Below are 24,411 nucleotides of genomic sequence, written 5' to 3'. Positions count from 1 at the left end.
GAGATGGAGGTTGCAGTGAGCCAAAATCTTGCCACCACACTCCAGCCTGGGCAAAAGATAAAAAAGTGACCGAAAGCTAAAATGCATTGTGTATGTAGCTAGAGGATCTCTCTCTAGTACATTGAGAGTGACAAAGGAAAACAAAATCAATCAATATAAATTTATTAACATAATATGTGCCAAACATGGGTTTAAGTACTAAGGCTAAGGTGTTAGGTGCTGAAAGGTACAAGACATACCTTTCCTTCGAGTATTATTATTTATTTGAAAAACAAGGCATAAACATTACAAGATAACTAACACTATAAGCTAACATACATTAAGTAGCCTGCAGGAGTCCCTGTGCCACTGGTCTAAAATGATCAAAAGTGGCTTCATTGAATAAGGGGCACGTAAGCCAAAACTTTGAGGATTAGCTCAGTAGAGACAAGGGGAAATCAGCACTTCAAAGGAGGAAATTATTTCAGTTTGGAATCAGAAATAAAGATGTATTTCACAAAGATATGAGTCTAACTGGTTGGCCTTAAATCATAGGGGGGAAAGCTACAAAGTAAAACTAGAGCCTTATGTCAAAAGGCTTCCCTTGCCAGTCTGAAGAATCTAGATTTTTTCTGTAAGCCCTGAATTTTCACCTGAGCTTATCCTCCCAACCCCCCGTGGATGTCCTCCGGTCACTCAGGCTACTTAGTCTCAACAAATACTCTAGTGTACCCTCAAATCTGAATAGAAAGATAGCCAGAAGAAACTGTCCAGAATAAAGCATAGCAGTTAAAAATGAAGATGGAAATATAGAAGAGAGTGTAAGAGAATAAAAAACATATGGAACACAGATGAAACAATGGAAGCCAGAAGGCAATGAACTAAGAAAAGTGCTGAAATAAATAACTGCCAATTTAGAATTCACTATGCTGGGACATATCTTGCACAAATGGAAAAAAAAAAAAAAAGCATGCTTTCAAAGCATGGAAAGGTGTATGATGTGGTCTGAATGTTGGTGTCACCCCAAAATTTATATGTTGAACTCTTAACCATCAGTACCTTAGAATGTGACTATATAAAGATACGGCCTTTAAAGAGGTAATTACGGTAAAACGAGGTCCTAAGCGTGGGTTCCTAATCCAATATAACTGGTATCTTTATAAGAGGAGATTAGACACAGACACACACAAAGGAAAGGCCACGAAGACAGAAAGGGAAGACAGCCATATACAAGCCAAGGAAAGAGGCCTCAGAAGAAGTCAAACCTGCTGATACCTTGATTTCAGACTAATCTCTAGAACTATGAAGAAATGAATTTCTATTGTTTAAGCCATCCAGTCTTGTTAGGCAGCCCTAGCAAATTAATACACAGACAAACTCCAATTGAAAAATGTTATAGGGTGTTACAGCTCTTTCAGAATTTGTCTAGTAGGCTTTCCAGTTTATGCCGAAGAGCCCCTTTAAAAAAAATGTTCTAGAAAATACCTGGCTATTTATACCTGACTAGTATGTCTCAAAACTGTCATAGTCATGGAAAACAAGAAAAGACTGAGAAATTATTACAGACCAAAGGAAACTAATGAGACATAATAACTAAATGTAATGCAGTATCCTGGATTGGATCCTGAGGCAGAAAGAAAATATGAGTGGAGAAATACAAATAAAATCTGAAGTATGTTCTAGAGTGTGTAACTATGTTGAGTTCTTACTTTTCACAAATGTATTACAGTACATACGATGTTAACATTAGAAAAAAAATGAGTAAAGGATATATAGGAATCCTCTGCTCTGTCTCTGTAAATCAAAAAATATTTCAAAATTAAAAGTTTAGAGACATTTTCAGGCAAAAACAGAATTTTCACCAGCAGAACTCCACTAAAAGAAATACCAAAAGGTATTCTTAAGCCAAAAGAAAAACGGTTCCATGTGAAATACCAAAATATCAAAGGCTGGCCACTGTGGCCCATGCCTGTAATCCCAGCACTTTGGGAGGCCAAGGTGGGTGGATCATTTGAGCCCAGGAGTTCAAGACCAGCCTGGGCAACATGGCAAAAACCCATCTCTACAAAAAATACAAAAATTAGTCAGGCATGGTGGTGCACTTCTGTGGTCCCAGCTACTTGGGAGGTTGAGGTGGGAGGATTGCTTGAGCCCAGGAGGTCGAGGCTGCAGTGAGCCATGATCATGCCATTGCACTCCAGCCTGGGTGACAAAGTGAGACCTATCTCAAAACAAACAAACAAACAAAAAACCCAAAAAGCAAAAAACAACAACAACAACAACAAAAACCCAAAATATCAACAATGCAGGATGGGATGAAGAACAATAAAAATGGTAAGTATGTGGGTGAGGCTGGGTGCCGTGGCTCATACCTGTAATCCCAGCACTTTAGGCGGCCAAGGTGGGCAGATCACTTGAGGTCAGGAGTTCCAGACCAGCCTGACCAACATGGTGAAACTCCATCTCTACTAAATTAAAAAATTAGCTGGGTGTGGTGCTGGGCACCTGTGGTCCCAGCTACTTGGAAGGCTGAGGCAGGAGAATTGCTTGAACCTGGGAGGTGGAGGTTGCAGTGAGCTGAGATGGTGCCACTGCACTCCAGTCTGGGTGACAGAGCAAGACTCCATTTCAAAAAATATGCATTAAATAAATAAATAAGTGGGCGAATCTAGATTAATATTACCTATATAAAAAATTACAGTAATGTGTTTTAGGGTTTAAAATATAGAGAAAGGACATTATTGGTATTTAAGTAGAGAGGAGCTAAAGAGAGTAAAGTGTTCTAAAGGCTTTCTAATCATAGAGTGGCTCATAGAGCTTATTAGAGGGCAGCATCTCAGAACTATCACTGAATCAGAATTTCTGTTTTAACAAAATCCTCTGTGATTCATATGCATATTAAGGTTTGGGAAGTATTGTTCCCAAAATGTGTGTATTATCTGAAAAGGGAGTAAAAGAACTAATTGATATTAGATTTTTGCATATCTAGAATTTATTTTGTAATCTCTATGGTAACCACTCAAGGAATGCTAAAAGATTGCATAATTTTCAGACACAGGGGGAGACTGAAAAAGTAAAAAATGATCAGCTCAAAATAAAGCAAGGAAAGAAAGAAAAAGAAACAGAACAGATTGAATACATAGAAACCAAATTAAATATAAGTAAGCAAAATATTCATATTAGGAGACAATGATTATCCGACTAGATTTTTTAAGACAAAAACAATTACATATACAAGATGATGTAAATGTGTATAGCAATTTACAATTTATAGTTTTTCACATATGCTAAGGCTAAGAAACATTAAGACTAGGTTATTAATAACCTGAAGAGCAGCGGGTTGTTATATTAAGATCTTCTACAAAGTAACATAGAAATCCCAGGATGTTACCAATCTGGCAAATTACTTATATTCTTTAAAATGTCCCGGTATGGTGGCTCACGCCTGTAATCCCAGCACTTTGGGAGGCTGAGGCAGGTGGATCACCTGAGGTCCGGAGTTCGAGACCAGCCTGGCCAACATAGTGAAACCCCGTCTCTACCAAAAATACAAAAAATTAGCTGGGCGTGGTGGTGGGCGCCTATAATCCCAGCTACTCGGGAGGCTGGGACAGGAGAATCATTTGAACCCTGGGAGGCAGAGGTTGCAGTGAGCCGAGATCAAGCCATTGCACTCCAGCCTGGGGGACAAGGGCAAGACTCCGTCTCAAAAAACAAACAAACAAATAAAAACAAGTCTTCAATAAAACTATGGGAAAAAAATTTGTATTACATATTGTTTTAACCAGGAATGTAACTAAAACAAAAGGCTACAGAAATATTGAAAGTTGAAAGTAAAATAATGGAAAAAGATGTAACATGCAAATACTAGCAAAAAGAAAGCTAATATAGCCAGGCGCGGTGGCTTACGCCTGTAATCCCAGCACTTTGGGAGGCCGAGGCGGGTGGATCACGAGGTCAGGAGTTCAAGACGAGCCTGGCCAAGATGGTGAAACCCCGTCTCCACTAAAATACAAAAAAAAAAAAAAAATTAGCCAGGCGTGGTGGCATGCACCTGTAATCCCAGCTACTCTGGAGGCTGAGGCAGAGAATTGCTTAAACCTGGAGGGGTGGAGGTTGCAGTGAGCCGAGATTGCGCCACTGCACTCCAGCCTGGGCAACAGAGCAAGACTCTATCTCAAAAAAAAAAAAAAAAAAAAAAAACTAACGTAAATTATTAATTTTAGGCAAAGTAAACTTTAAGATAAATGACATTACTAACCATGAAAAATAATACTACATAATGACGAAAGGTTTAATTTACCATTATCAACTATTGTATGAGAAGATACAATAATTCTAAATTTGTATACACTTAGTAATATAGTTCCAAAATACATAAAGCAAAAAATGAAAAGTCTAAAAGGAAGAATAGACAAATCTGCAATCATAGTGGAATTTTATAAGGCACCTTTAAGAAACTGATAGAATATGTTAACGAAGATATAGAAATACCATGTTTAGCAAACTTGACCTAATGTACATTCCTAGAACATTGTACCCAATAACTGCAGAGTGAATATTCTTTTCAAGCTCACCGGGAATATGTACCAGAATTAACTATATGCTGGTTCATAACATAAAACAAGTCACAACAAATTTCAAAGCAGTGAAATCACATAAAGTACATCCTCTGACACAATGCACCTAAGCTAGAAATCAGTAACACAGGCAAGGCTTATTTAGAAATTAAGCAATATTCTAAATAATCCATAGGTCAAATAAAATGTTACAATAAAAATTATAAAGTATTTTCAACTGAATGATAATGAAAATACCACACATCAAGACTTTTGAGAGGCAGCCAAAATCATGCTTGTGGGAAACATAATTTTAAAAGCATGTAACAGAAAAGAAAAAAAAAAAAGCTAAACATTTATGAGTTAAGATTTTCATCTCAAGAGTTGGTAAAATAATGGAAAATATACACTGGGAAGTTTTAAAAAGAATGGAAAATAAACCCAGAGGAAATTAAGTAAAACAAATAATAAAGATAAGATCAGAAATTAGGAAATAGAAAATGTCTCAGTCTGTTAGAGGCTGCTGTGACAATATATCATAAACTGAGTGGCTGATGAATAACAGAAATGTATTTCTCACTGTTACTGAGGCTCAGAAGTCCAAGATCAAGTCCCTGGCAGATTCTGTGTCTGATAAAGGCCACTTCCTGGTTCATAAAGGGTCATCTTCTCTCTGTATCCTCACATGGCAGAAAGGGAGAGGAATCTCTCTGGGATCTCTTTTCTAAGGGCACTAATCCCATTCATGAGAGGTCAGCCCCTCTGACCTGCTCACTTCTCAAAGAGTCCACCTCCTAATACCATCACTTTGGAGGTTAGGATTTCACATACGAGTTTGGGAGAGACATATTCAGACCATAGCAGAAAACAAGGAGAGAATTAGTAAAGCTGGGTTCTGTGAAGAGACTAAGGGTGAGGTGGGAAGCGGGGTATAATCCCAGGGGCCAGAAAAACTGGAAGAGGAAAATGTGGGGAGAGGTGCATACAGTTGCAAGTGAATAGAGAGGGAGAAGGGGCCAGATTTTCTGGCACTGTCACCTAGGCTGGAGTGCAGTGGTGAGATCTTTGGTTCAATGCAACCTCTGCCTCCCAGGCTCAGGTGATCCTCCCACCTCAACCTCTCCAGTAGCTAGGACTACCAGCATGCACCACCATGCCCGGCTAATTTTTGCATTTTTTTGTAGAGATGGGGTTTCACCATGTTGCCTAGGCTCTTCTTGAACTCCTGACCTCAAGCGTTCCTCCCACCTCAGCCTCCCAAAGTTCTAGGTTTACAGGCATGAGCCACCATGCCTGGCTGCCAGATTTTCATTAGGGATTTTGAAATGAAACACTGTGCAGCTAGAGGAAACCCCCACTTCCAGCTCCCTATGAAATACTTAGTAAGGCCGGGCGCAGTGGCTCACACCTGTAATACCAGCACTTTGGGAGGCCGAGACGGGCAGATCACGAGGTCAGGAGATCCAGACCATCCTGGCTAACACAGTGAAACCCCGTCTCTACTAAAAATACATTAAAAAAAATGAGCCGGGCGCGGTGGCGGGCGCCTGTAGTCCCAGCTACACGGGAGGCTGAGGCAGGAGAATGGTGTGAACCTGGGAAGCGGAGCTTGCAGTGAGTGGAGATCACGCCACTGCACTCCAGCCTGGGCCACAGAGCAAGACTCCATCTCAAAAAAAAAGAAATACTTAGTAAGGCAGACTTGTCTTGTGAATCCAGTCTGGGGTTGGATCTATTTGGAGCAGGCCTTAAAGCATTAAATCCTGTTATAAGGGTGGGTTTAGAGTGAAATAAAGGCAGCTCAAAAGAACCTGGTCCCCTGTGATTTACTCTAATATGAGCTAACACTGAGCTCGTGTGCCAGGCACTGCTACGAGGACTTCCCTTGCAGGAGTTCATACAATCCTCCCAGCAATCCCACAAGGTAGGTACTATTATCATCACACTAATTTACAACTAAAGAAGCCAAGCCTCAGAGAAGCCAGGTGAGATTATACCTATAGTCAAGAGAAATAGGATTCGGATGAGGCTGCCTGGCTCCAGAGACTGTGCTTAACCACTCCTCGATACTGTCAGATTCAAGAGGCATTTCATGTTCTAGACTTGAGGCAGGTAAATATGCAGCCTCTATCTACTAGGAGTGGATGGCATTACAAGAATATAGCCACAAGGGAGAAAAGGTAGGTTGCCAAGAGGCATATTATTAAGTCATAAGGCCCATTAACCCCCCCTATGGTGGTTAACCCCCACCCCCGCCATCTTGGTGCTAGGATTCCTCACTGCTGAGCCCCAAACAGCATCTGAAAAAGCAGAGGGCGTCATTAACTCCTCCGCTTCACTACCACTCACATCTCAGCTATCAGCAAATCTCATGTCCCCCACCTCCCCCTCTCCACTCCCCACCACCTAGTCCAGGCTTCTGTCTGCTCCTCTTGGACAAGTGCAATGCCCTCTGCATCCTCTTTGCCATCATCCCCTCATTCCAGTCCACTCCCCACTCAGTCGTGAGAATTCCTTGAGTAGACATCTTCCTCCCTTCTCCAACGGTTCCCATCACACTGAGCATACGATCGTAATTCCTTTCCTTGACCTATAAAGCCCTGCAAGGTCTGGCCCCACTGATCTCGAGGATCAGCCTCCCTCTGGCCAATGGGCTTCCACCCTGAGCGACTCCTTGCAGACCTGCAATACACCAACCTTTTCTTTTCCCACCTTCCTATATGCTGTGCCGTCTGTCCCAAATGTTCTCTTCATTTTGCATGGCAGCTTTCTCCTTTTCCTTCAGTGTAAACGTCACCTTCTCTGAGAAGTCTTCCCTTTCTACTTCGTCTAAGTAGGAACCTAGTTTTGAGGAAATGCCCTATATATTCACTTTAATTTTTTTTTTTTTTTTTTTTTTTTGAGACATAGTCTCACCCTGGCGCCCAGGCTGGACTGCAGTGGTGCAATCTCAGCTCACTGCAACCTCTGTCTCCTGGGTTCAAGTGATTCTCCTGCCTCAGCTTCCTGAGTAGCTGGGATTATAGGTGCCCACCACCACGCCAGGCTAATTTTTGTGTACTTAGTAGAGGGGTTTCACCATGTTGGTCAGGCTGGTTTTGAACACCTACTTCTGGCGATCCTCCCGCTTCGACCTCCCAGAATGCTGGGATTATAAGCGTGAGCCACCGCACCTGGCACCCACTTTAAATTATTTTATGAGTTGATCGCTTGTGTAATGTCTGGATTGGAAGCGTCTGGAAGACAGGAACCCTATTCACCTACTCTTCTGAGCACTTAGCACAGTGCCTGGCACATAGTAAGCATTCACAGATTTGGATGGATAAATGATAATAATGGATCCCAAGGGTTGCTTTTCTTTTGATGGTTACTAAATGAACCCAGATGTGGAGACAGGAGAGAGAGAGAGCAGGGACCAGCAACAAATAGGCAACATCTCATATTCTGAGAGTATTTTAAATTGAAAAGGAGATGTTTTCCAATGGTGGATGCAAATAGACAAATAATGACCACATTGCTTTACCATTCCACCCGCGTTTGTTTTACAATGTTTAGGGTAGAGGAAATGACAAGTCTCTTAAGAGGCATGGCAGGATCTGACTGTCATCAACCTCATTAATGAGGCCTCTTAAACAACTTGAAGCGAAATAACTTCCCTACCAAAGCCGCTTCAAAGAGCAGTTGGAAGTGGAGAGTGAGGGAGTAATAGAATCAGTAACTAGGTTGCTGAGAGAAGTCTCCTGTGATTAGAAAAAGAAAAAAAATGTCGTAATTACATTCTGTGGAGACTAAGAGAACTCAGAAACCATGGTCTTGCCTTCGTCTTTATTTCTAATGGAGAGAGATGAAATAAAATCTGTGGATGTAGCAGAAGGTAATTTAAGGCCTTCCCTGGGATGAGTAAAGCAATCCTGTCCCCAGAGGGAGGAGAGGTAGGTAGAGAAAGCTTCCTCCAAGCACTAAAACTGCTGAAATAGTTATAATTTCCGGTAAAAGCAGGAGCAAGAGAAAAGCTGCAGGAGATCCGTTGGGAGTCTGTGAACAGGGCTGGAGCCTGGGGCTTGCTGCCACTTGAAACAGAGTGAGGGAGAGCTTCATGGGCCTTTGACTTGGAGAGATAGCAGCTGTGGGGAGGATCAAGTACTGGTGGGGAGTGCAGTCTCTGGAATCAGACAGATGGAGTTCCAAGCCTGGCTCCCCTTCTTCCTCCAGCATAGGTTTGTGCAAAATATCCCACGCCTCTAGGCTTCAGCTGATTCTTCTATGAAAGGGGTTACTAATAAAGAGGGAAGGCAATGACCACGTGGTAGGGAGGGTCAAATGTGAGGGCTGGTGATCACAACTGAGACAGCTAGTCGTAGCCATGGTGGCGAATAAGCCACTTGATCCTAGATGTGTGGAGAGTGTGGACTGGCTCCCTCCAACTCATTCCAACCGACCATACCAGGGGCTACAAAACGACAAATTATATTATCCAGGCTCCCTCCCAACTAGCATTCCAGAAACAAATCAAGTTTGACCATTAGATTATACTCAACTGAGATTTGGAAGGCGGATCTGGTGGAGGCCAACTTCCTGTTCCATGACAAGCCTTTGTTGTCATTGGCAAACGAGGTAGTAGGAACATGAGGCTTTTCAACCGTTCTGCATCCATTCTCCAGTCATCTGCATGTCTAGAGGAAGCATGAAGAGCAGCGCTGTAACCAAATGCAGATCCGGTTGCTTGTTGCCTGCAGAGTTCAACAAGAGTGAGGTCTAGTGGAAAGAAAGTGACTTTATTAACCAAAACTAGTAATGGGGAAGTGGCTGGATTCCCATCCAAAGCGACCAATTCGAATTTGTGGGGAAAGACAAGGGGCAAGGGATTAAAAAGGGGAAACTTGATATGGAAGGCATGCAAGAATTGTGCTGAATACGGTGTCCACATGTCTCATTCCAGCGGCCATCTTGGGTCTCATTCTACCTGGAGCGTGGGCTGACATCATCTCCACAATGGCAGGGTGGTTCACTAGCCACCTTGAGATAATCTCTGGAATTTTGCAGCTGGGTCTCCAGGCTTGGCCTGCCCATCGCAAGATTAGCCCGAGGAACTTCTAAGAAGGCACATAATTAGATACTAGCCTACCGTTAGAGAAATGTGGAGGGAGTGGATGCGGTGAGAAAGAGAAGGATGTGGAGTTTATTTTTTTGAAGGCTAAGGGAAAAGGCTTCTGTGGTTTGCTTCGAGGTTACATCTTGAAACCCATTTTGAAGCCAGGCTGCTTGTTTAGTGTGGCTTCCTGATACAGGAACACAGTCTCACAGTTGAAATCAGTAGCCCTAGTGGTGGCCTCAGAGGTAGTAGTTCTGGTGGGTCAGTTCTGCTTTTTTCTGGGAGTCATTTCTAGAAACCTAGTCTAAAGTCCATACCCTTAGACCTTCCAGTGATTTTGTAAACAGCCCATTCCCTGAATTAAATCCCTTGGAAGTTAAGACATCTTGAGGCATTTCTTTCTCCTGCCCTCAATCTTGACTCTTACTCCAGATTTTCGCATTTTTTTCCTTCACAATCCCAACTGTATACCACATTTTTTTTTATAAGTGAGAATATTTTTTTCTAGAAAAAGCATCATTCACTTCACTTGGTTGTGTTACTTTTCCTGAATTATTTACATCAACGGAAAGACTGACCAATTACCCCATTCCTACATAATTAAACCTGAGGCTTTGCCATTCCCTGGTGATAGCTGCACCAACTGCAACTGTAATGCTGGGCAGGGAATAATTAGAGTCAATAGAGCAAGTTCTCAAGCCAATAAAGTGAAACCTGATACTGATGTTTTAATGGAATATTGAAAATGAAGAGTTGAGAGAAAATACTTTCTCCAGCATTGTCCAAGAGAGATAGGGCATTGATGACTCAATGAGTCTTCCTGCCAGTTTGGCAGATACAGCCTTTTAATTGAGAGTGACTCACCATGCCTCAGTGGTGACTGTATTCCTTAAAAATAGCAGCTCCCGTTGCATTGGACTCAAATCCTTTTTGCAAGGAGGCAGGAAGTAAACTCACTCTGCAACCTTCTCATCTCAACTTAGTTTCCCTGTTGGTCATTCTGACCATCTGACATCTGTGCTGCTGTGGTTGTTACTTCTCTAAATCCATAGACGGTAATAAATTAGCATTCTAGTCTCTTTTTTTTTAGCCTCTTGTGAGACTGATTACAATGATTCCGTTCAACAGAGCCCGATTATCTCTAAGAGAACTGAGAAAAATTTGTGACCCTAAAGATCTGAGTCCAAATCTAGTCGTAGACCCAGAAACCCATGAACCCTGAGATCTTCTACCCCTAAAGCCTGATTTGCTGTCCCAACAAGTGGGCAAACACACACTTTCTGGCCAATTCTTCATTGTCTGCATGTGGGTCATTTGTAACCATTTGTTTTCAATTATAAGACTACTTGAAAAGGCCGGCCTCTTGAGTTCAAGAAATATGAGTTCAAATCTTGGCTATGCAGCTTCCTAGCTGTGTGATCTTGGACAAGTTACTTCACCTTTCTGTGCTTCATTTTCCTTATCTGTAAGGAGTCAGTAAGAAAACCCACTTGACATGGAATTAAAAATATATAAGTAACTAGCATAAATAAATAATAGTGGCCAGGCGTGGCGGCTCACACCTGTAATCCCACCACTTTGCGAGGCTGAGGCAGGAGAATCACCAGGAGTTCAAGATCAGCCTGGGCAACATAGTGAAAGACCATCTCTACAAAAAATAAAAGATTAGCCAAGCGTGGTGGCACATCCCTGTAGTCCCAGCTACTCTGGAGGCTGAGGTGGGAGGATCACTGTAGCCCAGGAGTTCAAGGCTGCAGTGAGCCATGATCGCGCCGCTGCACTCCAGAGCCTGGGCAAAAGGAGGACCCTGTCTCAAAAAAAAAAAAAAAAAAAAAAGTAGACCAGGGCTCTGTCCAAAGAGAGGTAGAAAAGGGGTTCCAGGATGAGGAAAGTGTAGGAGGAATAGGGTGGCGATAAAAAGAAGCCTGATAAGCCTTTAAGGCCAATTTCAACTCAAATAGTCTGATTGCAAAAGCAGCCACAAATGCTTCCTGCTCCCAGCATCCATGCCCTTAGGCAATCCTGTCTCACTCTGACTCCGGACTTGGTTATGCAACTCTCTGTGACCAGTGGGATGGGCAGAGTAGCAACTGTGATTCAGGTAGAGGCATCCAAAGGGCTTGCACATCTGGGCTGACTCCAAGGATGTGCAGTCATCCCTCCGTATCCATGGGCGATTGGTTCCAGGACCTCCCAAAGTCAGTGGACTCTCTGTTCTCTTATATAAAATGCTGCAGTGTTTCCATATAACCTATGCACATCCTTTTGCATCCTTTAAATCATTTCTAGATTGGTTATGTTACCTAATGCAATGTAAATGCTATGTAAATAGTTGTTATATAAAATTGTTTGGGAATAATGACAAGAAAAAAATGTATACGGGTTCAGTACAGACTCAGTTTTTTTCCTGAGTATTTTCTATCTGCAGTTGGTTGAAACCAGAGATGCGGAACGCATGGATACGGAGGACTGACGGTACTTGGCACATTTCTGTCACCATGTGAACAAGCCTGCTCCAGCCAGGTGATGCTGAGAAACACGTGGCCCAGTCCTCTCCAACATCCCAGTCAACAGCCGGCACTGCCAGAGACACGGCAATCCAGCTCTCTGTAGCTGCCCATAGATTCACATGCAAGCCCAGTCAAGACCAGTAGAATAGCCCAGCTGAGCCCTGTTCAAACTGTAACGCATAGAACTGTGACCAAAATAAATGGTAGTCATTTTAAGCCATTACATTTTGGGATAGGTTGTGAAAGAAGTGAAAGCTTGCTGAAAATGGGGGGGGGGGAGGGGGGCATTAGAAGTGGGGGCAGGTGAGTGACATAGGCAGGTATGAAACGCCATCCGGATGGATGTACATTTAGGAAACTGGAGCATTGTAAATATTTGATTAAGCAAAATAATTATTTGCATAAATTTGCTTCAAGATAAATAGGTCGAGCTCCCCCTCCTTTTTCCCTTCTTTTTTTTTTACTCTCCTTTTCCCTTCTTCCTTCCTCTATCCCTCCTCCTCACAGAAAATAATAATAAGAATAAATAAATAGATAAATAGATCGACGAGTGATTACTGCCTGCAAAAGGTAGTGATTTGTGGTGTCTTACAGCCTTGTAGCTCTAGGTGCTGTCTGTGGACCGGAGGCATCAGCATCACCTGGAGCTTACTGGAAACATGGAAGCCCCACTCCAGATCTAGTGATCGTAATAGGAATTTCAACATCCCCAGGTATTTCTCCGGCATGATCACAGTTTGAGAGGCACTGTCCTATCCTAAAAACAGAATCCACATTGAGCACTCACCTCATTCTTTCTACTCTGCTTAGACTTTTTTAAAAAACTTCTTTAGCTGCTTCAACATCCCTTCCTTTCCACCTGCTCCCTACCGTTGCATTACTAAAACAAACAAACAAACAAAAGCCACCCTTATCCTTTGAATTGTATCATCACAAAACTCTGTGTGTGTGTGTGTGCGTGTGTGTGTGTGTGTGTGTGTGTATGTGTGTGTTTTCTTGGGAACTTTGAGTAGACCCCAGTAAATAAAAATTGCTTTTCCCATCCAGGTTTTGAACCAATTAAGAAATAAGACAAATGATGACGCAGATAGAGGCCAAGATATCATCTTTATCACTGTTAAAGTCTAAGTTAGAGACATTGCCAAATGAGCTTCCTCTATAGCAGTTAGAATTAGCCAGATTTATCCATTACCAGTTGTGGCCCAAGGCGGTCTCACCCCTGCCTTCCCCAAAAAGAAGGAAGAAAAAAGGACTGGTTGGGGGAAAGGATGGGAGTAAGAGATGGACTGGAGAGAGCCAGGAGAGTAGCCTCTGCATAAAAGGAATCTGTAAGAATGGAGAAAGCCATGTGTGGTGGTGGTAATGAGACAGATATGTTCTATAAAATGCAGTCATCATCATCATCTAGAAATGTCTTAAAATCTAAATGGTTTAGAAATGCTCTTTAATGATAACTGATTGGTGATATCATTTGTTAAAATGAAAATACAGATTGTATTGTGTAATTTTTAAAAATGATATTAGGTTTAGGTTCAAAGTTGATAACAAAGAACATGTTTGAAAGTTTATGGTTTTTTGTTTTGTTTTTGTTTTTTGTTTGTTTTTTGAGACAGGGTCTCACTTTGTCACCCAGTTTGGAGTGCAGTGGCATCATCTTGGCTCACTGAAGCCTTGACCACCTGGGTTCAGGCCATCCTCCTGCCTCAGCCCCCCAAGTAGGTGGGACTATAGGTGCAAGCCACTATGACCAGCTAATTTTTTGCATTTTTAGTAAAGACAAGATTTGTCATGTTGCCCAGGCTGGTCTTGAACTCCTGAGCTCAAGCAATCTACTCACCTCAGCCTCCCAAAGTGCTGGGATTACAGGCGTGAGCCACCACACCCAGCTGGTTTGAAAGTTTATGACAAGAATACTGCAAAAAAAAAAAAAAAAAAAAAAAAATGCTTGCCAGACAGAACATCTTCCTTGGACTCTTCTGTGAATGAAATAAATGAACCTCTGTTATGTTTCAGCCACTAAACAAATATTTCTGCGGTGATGCAGAATAGATGTTGCTGAAAAACACACACACAGCAAAAGTGAGCATTAAAAAGACTGCCGTCAGGAATATTAGGATTATAGTCAGACCACTAAAAATTTATGCAACTTTGTAACTAGAGCACTAACTAAACAGTAATTGGTACCTTGAGAGACAACTTGGACAGTCCAGGCAGGAAGCTCAACATGGTTGGAAGTTGCCTCAAGGCTTTAAAATGCTATTAAAAATAATTGTGGAATATCACAGACATGAAGAACAGATTAGCCATTGCTGGGGTTAGGGATGGGTGGAAGGGGCTAGGTATGGCTGGGAAGGGAGGGAGCCTTGTGGTAATGGAACAATTCTGTAGCTCGGCTGTGGTAGTGGCTGTACTAATGTATACATGTGACACAATTGCACAGAGCTGCACACACACACACACACACACAGTGTATATAAAAATGGTGAAATCTGAATACACTCTGTAGATTGTACCAATAAGCAGTGTCAATTTCCTGGCTTTGTTCCTGTGCTGTAGTCGTGCCAGAGGTTACCATTCGGGCAGCTAGGTGCAGGGTATGTGGAATACATATATATAGCAATTTCCAGCAAAACTATAAATTTTTCAAAAATCAAAAACTAAAAAAAATTGGCCAGGTGCAGTGGCTCACACCTGTAATCCCAGCACTTTGGGAGGCCCAGATGGGCGGATCACCCGAGGTCAGGAGTTTGAGACCAGCCTGGCCAATATAGTGAAACCCCATCTCTAATAAAAATACAAAAAACTAGCTGAGCGTGGTGGTGGGTACCTGTAATCCCAGCTATTCGGAAGGCTGAGGTGGGAGAATCACTTGAACCCAGGGGTGGAGGTTGCAGTGGGCCAAGATCACACCACTGCACCCCAACCTGGGTGACAGAGCAAGACCCTGTCTCAAAAAAAAAAAAAAAAAAAAGTTTAAAAAACGTACTGGGCAGAAGTGCTATCTTGGTTGTAGAATCAATGCAAATGGAAAAGGAGCCCTGAGCCAGTGGCACTGTTATCTAGGCAGTCAGAAAAGGAAGTGCAACCTGCCCTGGGCAGGGCTGGGCATCTACCTGTTTAAAAAGGATGCCCAACATGTTGCACTTATTTTTATTTTCTCGACATATACCAGAAATAGTTCTTGCCTATGTATCAGCCAACCTAAGGATATTCTCCCCCCTTTCTGTTGAAGGTTATATTTCTATTCTCACTACTCAAGCTCCTCTTCTTTTAATGTATGTTAGCATTTTGAATTTGATGTGTTCTCTTTATTCGGGATCTACGTAGCCATTTGAAAAGGTATACTTAATTGCAAGTGGGACTTTTTCCACATATAAGCCATAATATATGTAAGACTCAGAGAGTCTTCTGGGAAGATTAGAATCATGTGAACAGACCTCCCTTTTGTGGAGATACTAAGGTGTATTTCTGGGAACTGGCTTCTGCAGACTGTTGATGTCCCTGTGTGTAAATGAATATGCAGGCTCAACAAAACTATAGTTGGTGACTGCAAAAGCCCTCAACTCAAAGGTCTTAGCCATCACTGTAGAGGAATCACCAGGGGCATTTGTTTAAAATGCACATTACCTGATCTTTTCCCCGAGTTTCTGAATCTGTTGGTCTGGGAACAAGGTCCAGGAATCTGCACTGTCACATGCACCCAGGACATGTTGACACTGTCTCTCTGAGGACTGCTCTTTGAAAAACAGGCTTCTATCTCAACAAGAAGGAGGCTGGCCCACTAGCTTTTAAGTATTTCGCTGACTTCCTGCTGAAATAGTGCAATGTGGTTAACAGCGAGCTTTGGAAGAGATGAGTAAAGGTGATGCTTCAAAGACATGCTGAGCAAACTGAAAAGCAAGTTAAAGCACCGTGACATTGCTTCTAGAAGCCGAGGATTGACAGCAGCTGACAGTCGTGCTGGTACCAGTGTCACCTTTGAATACAAAGAACATTGGGTATTTTGACTTATTTCAGCAGGGATAAAATGTTAGGGAGGAAAATATTCCCCTAACTGGCTTCCTCCTCTGAAACATCAATGTAGAATGATAATGCCTTCTACTCCTGTATCAGCTTTCCAATCACCAACTTATTTGAAGGCATCACAAGAGAGATCTTTTAAATCATCTACCCTTAGGCAAATAGTACATTTCTTGAAATTCCTTGAATGTTGAAAAATGTACTTTTGAAAAAGACATTCCAAGTTCTTTATAGCTCAGAAACATTTCCTTCTCAGGATGTTAGGAGACGTCCAGGTGAAGTAAAAGTGAACACAGGAGGAGGCAAAAAGCTGGTTGGCAAATTTTTCAGACATCCAGGAAAATTCTATGCCCATGTGACTCTGTGTTGCATTTGAATTTATAAAAATCATGAGATCTGTGTCTTTCCAAACACTGCTTCAACCGTTCAGTGAAAAACCCTTCTTGCACTCTTGGAGACACTGAGTTCTGCCTGGTCCATTTTTAGGACTTGCATTTGGAAGTCCTTCGCCTCAAGGACTAGAGTTCATAGTTTTTGTATATTCAACATTTAGTATATTATCCAATGTGTGAAAGATATTCAATAGTGTTGACACATTGAGAGGTCTCTTCTAGATGACACTAAGGGGAATTTAGAATGGGGTGGAAGGAGGAAAAGGAAAGGTTATCGCCAGACCCCTTCTCTCTTTTTGCTTTGAAATTCATGGTACTCAATAATTGGTTCACATCCAAAGAGTTAACTGAACTAGATGAGGTGGTGTGTAACTTCTGCAGGTCAGAGGGAAGAGAAGAGAGGAAGAGCTAACAAGCATTAAAAAAAAAAAAAAAGAAGCTGAAACCTATAGTCTCAGCTGCTCTGAAGGCTGAGACAGGAAGATCCCTTGAGCCCAGGAGTTCAAGTATAGCCTAGGCAATATAGCAAGCCTTTGTCTCTAAAAAAATTTTTTTTTAGTTTTTTAAAAAGAAAGAAAAAGGCCGGGCGCTGTGACTCAGGCCTGTAATCCCAGCACTTTGGGAGGCCAAGGCGGGTAGATCACAAGGTCAGGAGATTGAGACCATCCTGGCTAACACAGTGAAACCCCGTCTCTACTAAAAAAATACAAAAAATTAGCCCGGCGTGGTGGCGGGTGCCTGTAGTCCCAGCTACTGGGGAGGCTGAGGCAGGAGAATGGCGTGAACCCAGGAGGCGGAGCTTGCCGTGAGCTGAGATCGCGCCACTGCACTCCAGCCTGGGCGACAGAGCGAGACTCCGTCTCAAAAAAAGAGAAAGAAAGAAAGAAAAAAAAGAGCTAGAGCTCTTCAACAAGTAAGACCCAGTGTCAAGGTAGGCCACTCTAATTAGATATTTGGATCAAATATAATTTAAAGTTAACAATAATTACTGCACCAGACCCTTTATTTCAATTATTGCATTTAATCCATACAACAAACCTATGAAGAGAAATAATCTGTAAGAGGCTTATTGCAGTCCCAGCCACTATCACCCTGTGGATACCCAAATAATCGTGTCTTAATAAATGAAGGAATGAGTGAGGAAATCTTCACCTTTGTAGGTAAAGAAACTGAGGCTCAGAGAGGGAAGGGAGCTGTATTTGAATAGCCATTCTATATTTTCAATGTGCTAATAAAAATGTGGTTCCATGTAATCAAGTTTATTAACTGTGCTGTTGCATGTTATTCTACTCGGTGTGACCGCCAACGTCTATCAGTTGTGAATCTTAACAACCAGTAGGTGGCGTCCCTGTGCAATGTTAATACTCAATGCTCATCCAGTAGCAGCCTCTTCCAAATAGAGGAAATAAGACTCCTCTGGAGCACTTCAAAATAGTAATTTATAACTAAGATAAAATGATCATTGAAAACTCTTGGAATTTCATCCCAATGGCTTTTATAAATGTATTTTCAGCAACGGGGTGTGCTACCACTCCCCCACAAAAATATGGTCACCCCAGTCTCTAGAGCCTAGGAATGTGACTATTTGAAAAAAGAGTCGGTGTGGATGTAATTAAGTATCACAACATGAGATCATTCTGGATTACCTAGGTCATTACCTAAATCCAATAGCGTATCCTTATTGAGAGCAGAAGAGGAGAAGGTCATGTGAAGACAAAGGTAAAGAGTGGCAGCCACATACCAAAGGATGTCTGGAGCCACCAAATAAGTAAAAGTGTTTCAAAAGCAAGGTAGATTGCTTAATAAAATCATGATGTTTCAGTCGGGCATACTGACTCACACCTGTCATCCCAGCACTTTGGGAAGCCAAGGCAGGTGGATCCCAGGCCGGGAGTTCAAGACCAGCCTGGCCAACACGGTGAAACCCCATCTCTATTAAAAAAAGAGAGAAGTAAAAACATTTTTAAAATGACAATAAAATACACATGATGTTTCAAACTCAAGTACTTAACCAAAATATTCATCCTACTACATTATAGATCTTTGATGTGTATATTACTTTGAACATGAATGTTTGTATCGTTTGTGTGACAGAATTATATTGGAGACTTATAATTTGATTTCCCCAAAGATAACAAACCTTGTCTCTCTTCTAAGATCATACCACTCCCATACATCATTCAAGAACAATGAGACATTCAATTACCCATCACAACTTTTCCAAGTGCAGTATTAGAAGCAACCCAGGGACCACGGAGAGATAAATGTGCATTACAGGCATCTCTGAATAAGCCATTCTTCTCTCATTTATTATGACCTTGCGTAGGCACTCATTCAAATACATTCAGCAAACACTTATAATGTACCTAGCAGGTGCCAGGTGCTCTACTAGGTGCTGAGCAGTCAACAATGAATCAGATCTAGTTCTTGAAGTTTAGTTGAGAAAATCAAAGTCAGCTAGGAGAAAAGAACAAGGAGTCAGATATGGTGCATGTGACAAGTGAGAATGGGTAGGGGTGGTGGAAGCACACGTAGGAGGCAACCTTCAATCGGGACAAGAGCGGGAGGAGGAGGAGGAGATAGCGCCCAGGCTGCATTTTGAAAGCACAGTTGGCAGAATAAGGGGCTGGGACACACAGTGGGAAGAAGCAGCAGGCAGGAGCATAGAGGTCTGGGAACCAGACAGAGAGTCACTTTGTCTGGACTGGAGACTTAAATTGACGAAAAGCCGGAGAGGCAAACAGAGCCGTGATGGGGAAGGGCTTTGGTAAGGGGTCTGAATTTTCTCCTTAAAACAACAGAGCATCAGTAAAGGGCTTTATATAAGTTACTAAGCGATAGGATTAGATTGCTTTTTTGGAAACATGAATCTGCCAGTGTGTGATGCTGAAACAGAATATGGGGCAGGGGTAGTGAGAGAAACCAGGTAAGGAGTGTTGAGACCACCCATGCAGACATTAGGAAAGCCTTTCAGCTGCAGAGGGGTGAAGAAGAGGGGGGAGTCTGGAGAGGGTTGATCTGGTTAGGTTTTGTGTCCTCGCCCAAATCCCATGTTGACTTGCAATCCTCAGGTGTTTAGGGAGAGACCTGGTGGGTACTGACTGGATTATGGGGGTGGTTTCCCCCATGCTGTTCTTGTGATAGTGAGTGAATTCTCATGAGATCTGATCGTTTTACAAATGGTAGTTTCTCTTGCACTGACACACCCTCTCTCTTGCCTGTTGCCTTGCAAGACATGCCTACTTCCCCTTCTGCCATGATTGTAAGTTTCCTGAGGCCTCCCAAGCCATAGGAAACTGTGAGTCAATTAAACCTCTTTCCTTTATAAATTACCCAGTCTTGGAAAGTTCTTTATAGCAGCGTGAAAACAGATTCATACAAGGGTATTAAGGGAATAGTTCTTAGGATTAGATATGGAGGCAGAGGAGGAAAAAGTAGAATGGAGGAGGAAAAATACCAGTTTTTGATCTCCTGAAAGAGTAAACCCTGGCTTTTTATTCATCTCTGTGCCAACCTAGCCACCTTGACAAAGTAAGTCCTCAATTTGTTAGCAGTAGAATAGAATTTCCTGGTTTTCTGTTAGAAACTGAGTCTCTGAGTCGTTGCCACGGTGCTCCTGGAATACCCTTCACTTTCAAGTATATAAAGCTGTTAGGAGAGTGAATTTATGGCTCTCAGAAGGGCCTCCTGTTTTTGTTCATCTGCCTATCGAGCGGCTTCTTACTGAATTAATGGCCTGGTGCATGAATCACAGGGACTGCCAGTGCAGAATTGAGTGCTGACAGGCGGTTTCGGCTCTCTCATATCTCTGTTGCTGCCTTGAGCTCTATGCAAGGGTCAGCCATGGCTGAAGCCTTCCCCTGCATCCGTCCCTGCTCCCAGGTCTCTCACAGGCATCAATAGCATACACATTTATACTCATTCTGTACAAAGGCCTCTGTTCACGTCTCTCTGCCTACAACCCCTGAAGAAATTCCTACAGCTCTACTGATTGAGGCCTTTTTAAATCATTTTTTTGACTGAATGACTGAGCAAATGAAGCATTGCACTCATGAAGTGCTAGATAGGTGAGTAAGCAGACTTGCTTCCTGAAGCCAGAGTGCCTTCAATGTGTTTCAACAGAAAGGCACCCAGAAGAGAAGGAAACCAGAAAACACAGGACTGAAATCTCCAAAGGAGCAGCAGAGGTGGCGTTAGCAGATTGTCATTCAAGAGGCAGAGATGACTTGGGGCCTAGCTGGGCAGAGAAAGCCTCACAGAGGAAAATGGGTCCCTAAAGACAGGAGTTAGTCAAACATGGGGGGGAAGGTATACTATTGGCCTATTGCGCTGAAGGACTCCTTTTGTGGGTCTGCTCCTTGCACGGTATGATGTTCAGAATCCCTGAACCCTGCCCACTAAGTGCAGCAGGTCCAAAACACCCCCTCCCTGGAGGGCTGTACTTCCCTGGGTGTGAATCACGGATGGATAGCAGAGAGGAGTGTGACCAAATGGAGAAGACTAAGGTGCGGGGAAGACACGCGAGGCTCATTTGCAGACTGCTGACAGAGCATCATGATCGTGGTAGAAGATGCATCAGGAAAACGATGTTTCAAACAGGCTGAAAATGAGGGCTATCTCTAAGTGCTTATCACAGAAATGTCCAGATGACTCCAAAGGATCGTGTTAACACTAATGTCAGGCCCAATGAAGAGGTCAAAGGCATTAGCCAGGTGTCATGGTACATGCCTGTAGTCCCAGCTACTCCAGAGGCGGAGGTGGGAGGATCGCTTGAACCCAGGCATTTGAGGCTGCAGTGAGCTCTGATGGCACACTGCCCCTTAGCCTGGGTGACAGAGTGAGATCCTGTCTCAAAAAAAAAAAAAAAAAAAAAAAGAGTCAAAGGAATATGGTGAATATGACGTGAGCTTTGAACTTGGACCTAATTTGGAATACCACTTACCACTTACTAACGGTTTCCTTGGGCAAGTTATTTATGTTTTCTCAGCCGGTTTAATCTTCTTCAAAATGAAGATCATACTTGCTCAAAGAGCTACTGGAATTTACATGAAGTGCCAGTTTGGATTACTTGTGTTCATGCTAATTGAGGGTGTTATACTTTTAAAGGACCACGAGAAAATGGGCAGGACTATTGTAGGACATTCAAGAGATCCACAAAAATATAAGATGATCTTTATTGAACTACATTATTCTACACCTACTCTGTGCTAAATGCTAATATTAATAACTTTATATTCAATTCTACTCTGAGGTAGCCTTTAATCACTTTGTAGAGGGGGTAAATTAGGCTCAAAAAAGTTGCCTAATGTAGATAAAAATTAACCATTCCAATTCCTACCTCACATTACTAATAAACAGTGATTTGAGATAGATCATTCTTCTAAGTATAAAAACTAGAATTATAATGCTTCTAGAAAATAACATAGAACAATGTCTTTGCAACCTTGGAGTAAGCAAAGATTTCTTAGAACACAAAAGCACTAACTGTAAAACAAAATTGATACCCTAGACTCCATCAAAATTAAAAACTTATGCTCATCCGGTCAGCAGTGTAAAAATTGAAAGAAGAGGTCCAGGTACAGTGACTCACGCCTGTAATCCCAGCACTTTGGGAGGCCCAGGTGGGCAGATCACGAGGTAAGGAGTTCGAGACCAGCCTGACCAACGTGGTGAAACCCGTTTCTACTAAAAATACAAAAATTAGCTGGGCGTGGTGGCTTGCACCTGTAATCCCAGCTACTCAGGAGGCTGAGGCAAGAGATTTGCTTGAACCTGGGAGGTGGAGGTTGCAGTGAGCTGAGATCACACTACTGCACTCCAGCCTGGGTGACAGAGTGAGACTCTGTCTCAAAAAAAGAAAAAGAAAAAAGGACAAACCAGTGTATTGATACATGCAATACTGTAGTTGAATCTTACTTCATAATGTTGAGGAGATTTTAAAAAGGCCAAACTCACAAGAATTTATATTGTATAATTCCATTTTTGTACAGTTTTTAAACAAGCAAAACAAATGCGTGGCAATAGAAATCAGAACACGAGTCACCTATAGGCTGGGCACAGTGACTCATGTCTATAATCCCAATACTTTGGAAAGTTGAGGCAGGTGGATCGTTTGAGCCCAGGAATTCAAGACCAGCCCGGGCAACATAAGTAAACCCTGTCTCCACTAAAAATACAAAAACTAGCTGGGCATGGTGACATGCATCTGTAATCCCAGCTACTTGAGGGGCTGAGGCAGGAGGATCACCTGAGCTATGGAAGTTTGAGATTGCAGTGAGCTGAGATCATGCCACTGCACTCCAGCCTGGGCAACAGAGTGAAACCCTGTCTCAAACAAGCAAACAAACAAAAAACACAGGTAACCTATAGGGGTTGGAATTAACTGGAAGGGGACGTGAAGGAGCTTTCTGGAGTAATGAGAACATTCTATGCTTTATTTGAGTACGGGTTACACGGGCATATACCTTTGTTAAAACTGTATGAGGAATACGCTTAAAATCTTTGCATTTCACCTCACTAAAACTTCACCTCACCAAAAAGATAAACTGGGATGGGTTTGGAAAACCTCCACATTGTACTTCTAGCTTCTTTCATGATCTCATCTAGTAATCATGAGATGCATATCTAGAAAGGACAACTCTCCCCCTAATTCTGAAGAATGACCAATAATAATCCATTCCTTTTCCTGACCCCTTTGAGAATTGCAAAGCGTGTATTGAATGAAAAATTAAGTAATGAGTATCTGTTAACTAAGAAAGTTAACGATGATAGGATACTTGCACATAACATGTCAATATTTACATCACCATGTGGGCTGTAATTATATCACTGATAATATGAATAAATACAAAAGGTTTTTGGGTTTTGTTTTTGTTTTTGTTTTGAGACAAGGTCTCAGTCTGTCACTCAGTCTGGAGTGCAGTGGTATGAACATAGCTCACTGCAGCCTTGACCTCTCAGGCCCAAGTGATCCTCCTGCCTTAGTCTCCCATGCAGCTGAGACCACAGGTGTGTGCCACCATGCCTGGCTATTTTTTTTTCTGTGTTGTTCAGGCTGGTCTCAAACTCCTGAGTTCGAGTGATCACTCCACTTTGGCCTCCCAAAGTGCTGGGATTACAGGTGTGAGCCATCATGCCTGGCCATAAATACAAATTTTTGAAGAAACATCAACATCTGTTTCTAAAGCTAGAAGTTATTTTAAGTCTGTGCCTAAAGTTGACTGTTAACATGTGCAGCTGCAAAAGGTGGATTTATCTGTCACTCTATGACGCATGGCTTTTAGATCAAACAACATTCATTTTTCTGCTCATTTTCCCCCCATTTTTTATTGTGTATATAGAAAAAGTGATAGCAGTATACATGATGAAGAAAAATTTTTACGGTTGAATGGTGCTAATTGTATATCATTGCCATCAGCTTCAAATAGAAAACCAGTTCAGTCTAGTAATTATTTAATTATTTCTATCCAGTGCATAGAATCAAAGTAAAGCTTTTGAAGTTTATTCTCTTGAAGGTTTAATGTATGAAATCATTATGACTGTTATTCTATAATAAATTAAAATTTTCACGCCAGGCACGGTGGCTCACGCATGTAATCCCAGGACTTTGAGAGGCCGAAGTGGGTGGATCCCCTGAGGTCAGGAGCTCAAGACCAGTCTGCCTGTCTTTACTAAAAGTACAAAAAAATACAAAAAAAAAAATAGATGAGCGTAGTGGTATGTCCCTGTAATCTCAGCTACTGAGGAGGCTGAGGCAGGATAATTGCTTGAACCTGGGATGTGGAGGCTGCAGTGAGTTGAGACCACGCCACTGCACTCCAGCCTAGGTGATAGAGTAAGACTCCAGCTTAAAAACATAA

At 42.2% G+C, this 24,411-nt stretch overlaps 1 non-coding gene across 1 annotated transcript; it reads left to right on the top strand.

The window, feature by feature from the left end:
• Window positions 1-1,377: 1,377 nt before the first annotated feature.
• On the top strand, window positions 1,378-1,439 carry LOC116274309. Its single transcript, XR_004182937.1, has one exon. It is a non-coding gene; the product is annotated as a U7 small nuclear RNA (small nuclear RNA).
• Window positions 1,440-24,411: the final 22,972 nt, after the last annotated feature.

This window comes from Papio anubis, chromosome 3 (assembly GCF_008728515.1).
Source record: "Papio anubis isolate 15944 chromosome 3, Panubis1.0, whole genome shotgun sequence".
Taxonomy (NCBI): Eukaryota; Metazoa; Chordata; class Mammalia; order Primates; family Cercopithecidae; genus Papio; species Papio anubis.
The sequence above is the reverse complement of the archived record's forward strand: the minus strand, read 5'-3'. Positions and strand labels throughout refer to the sequence as shown.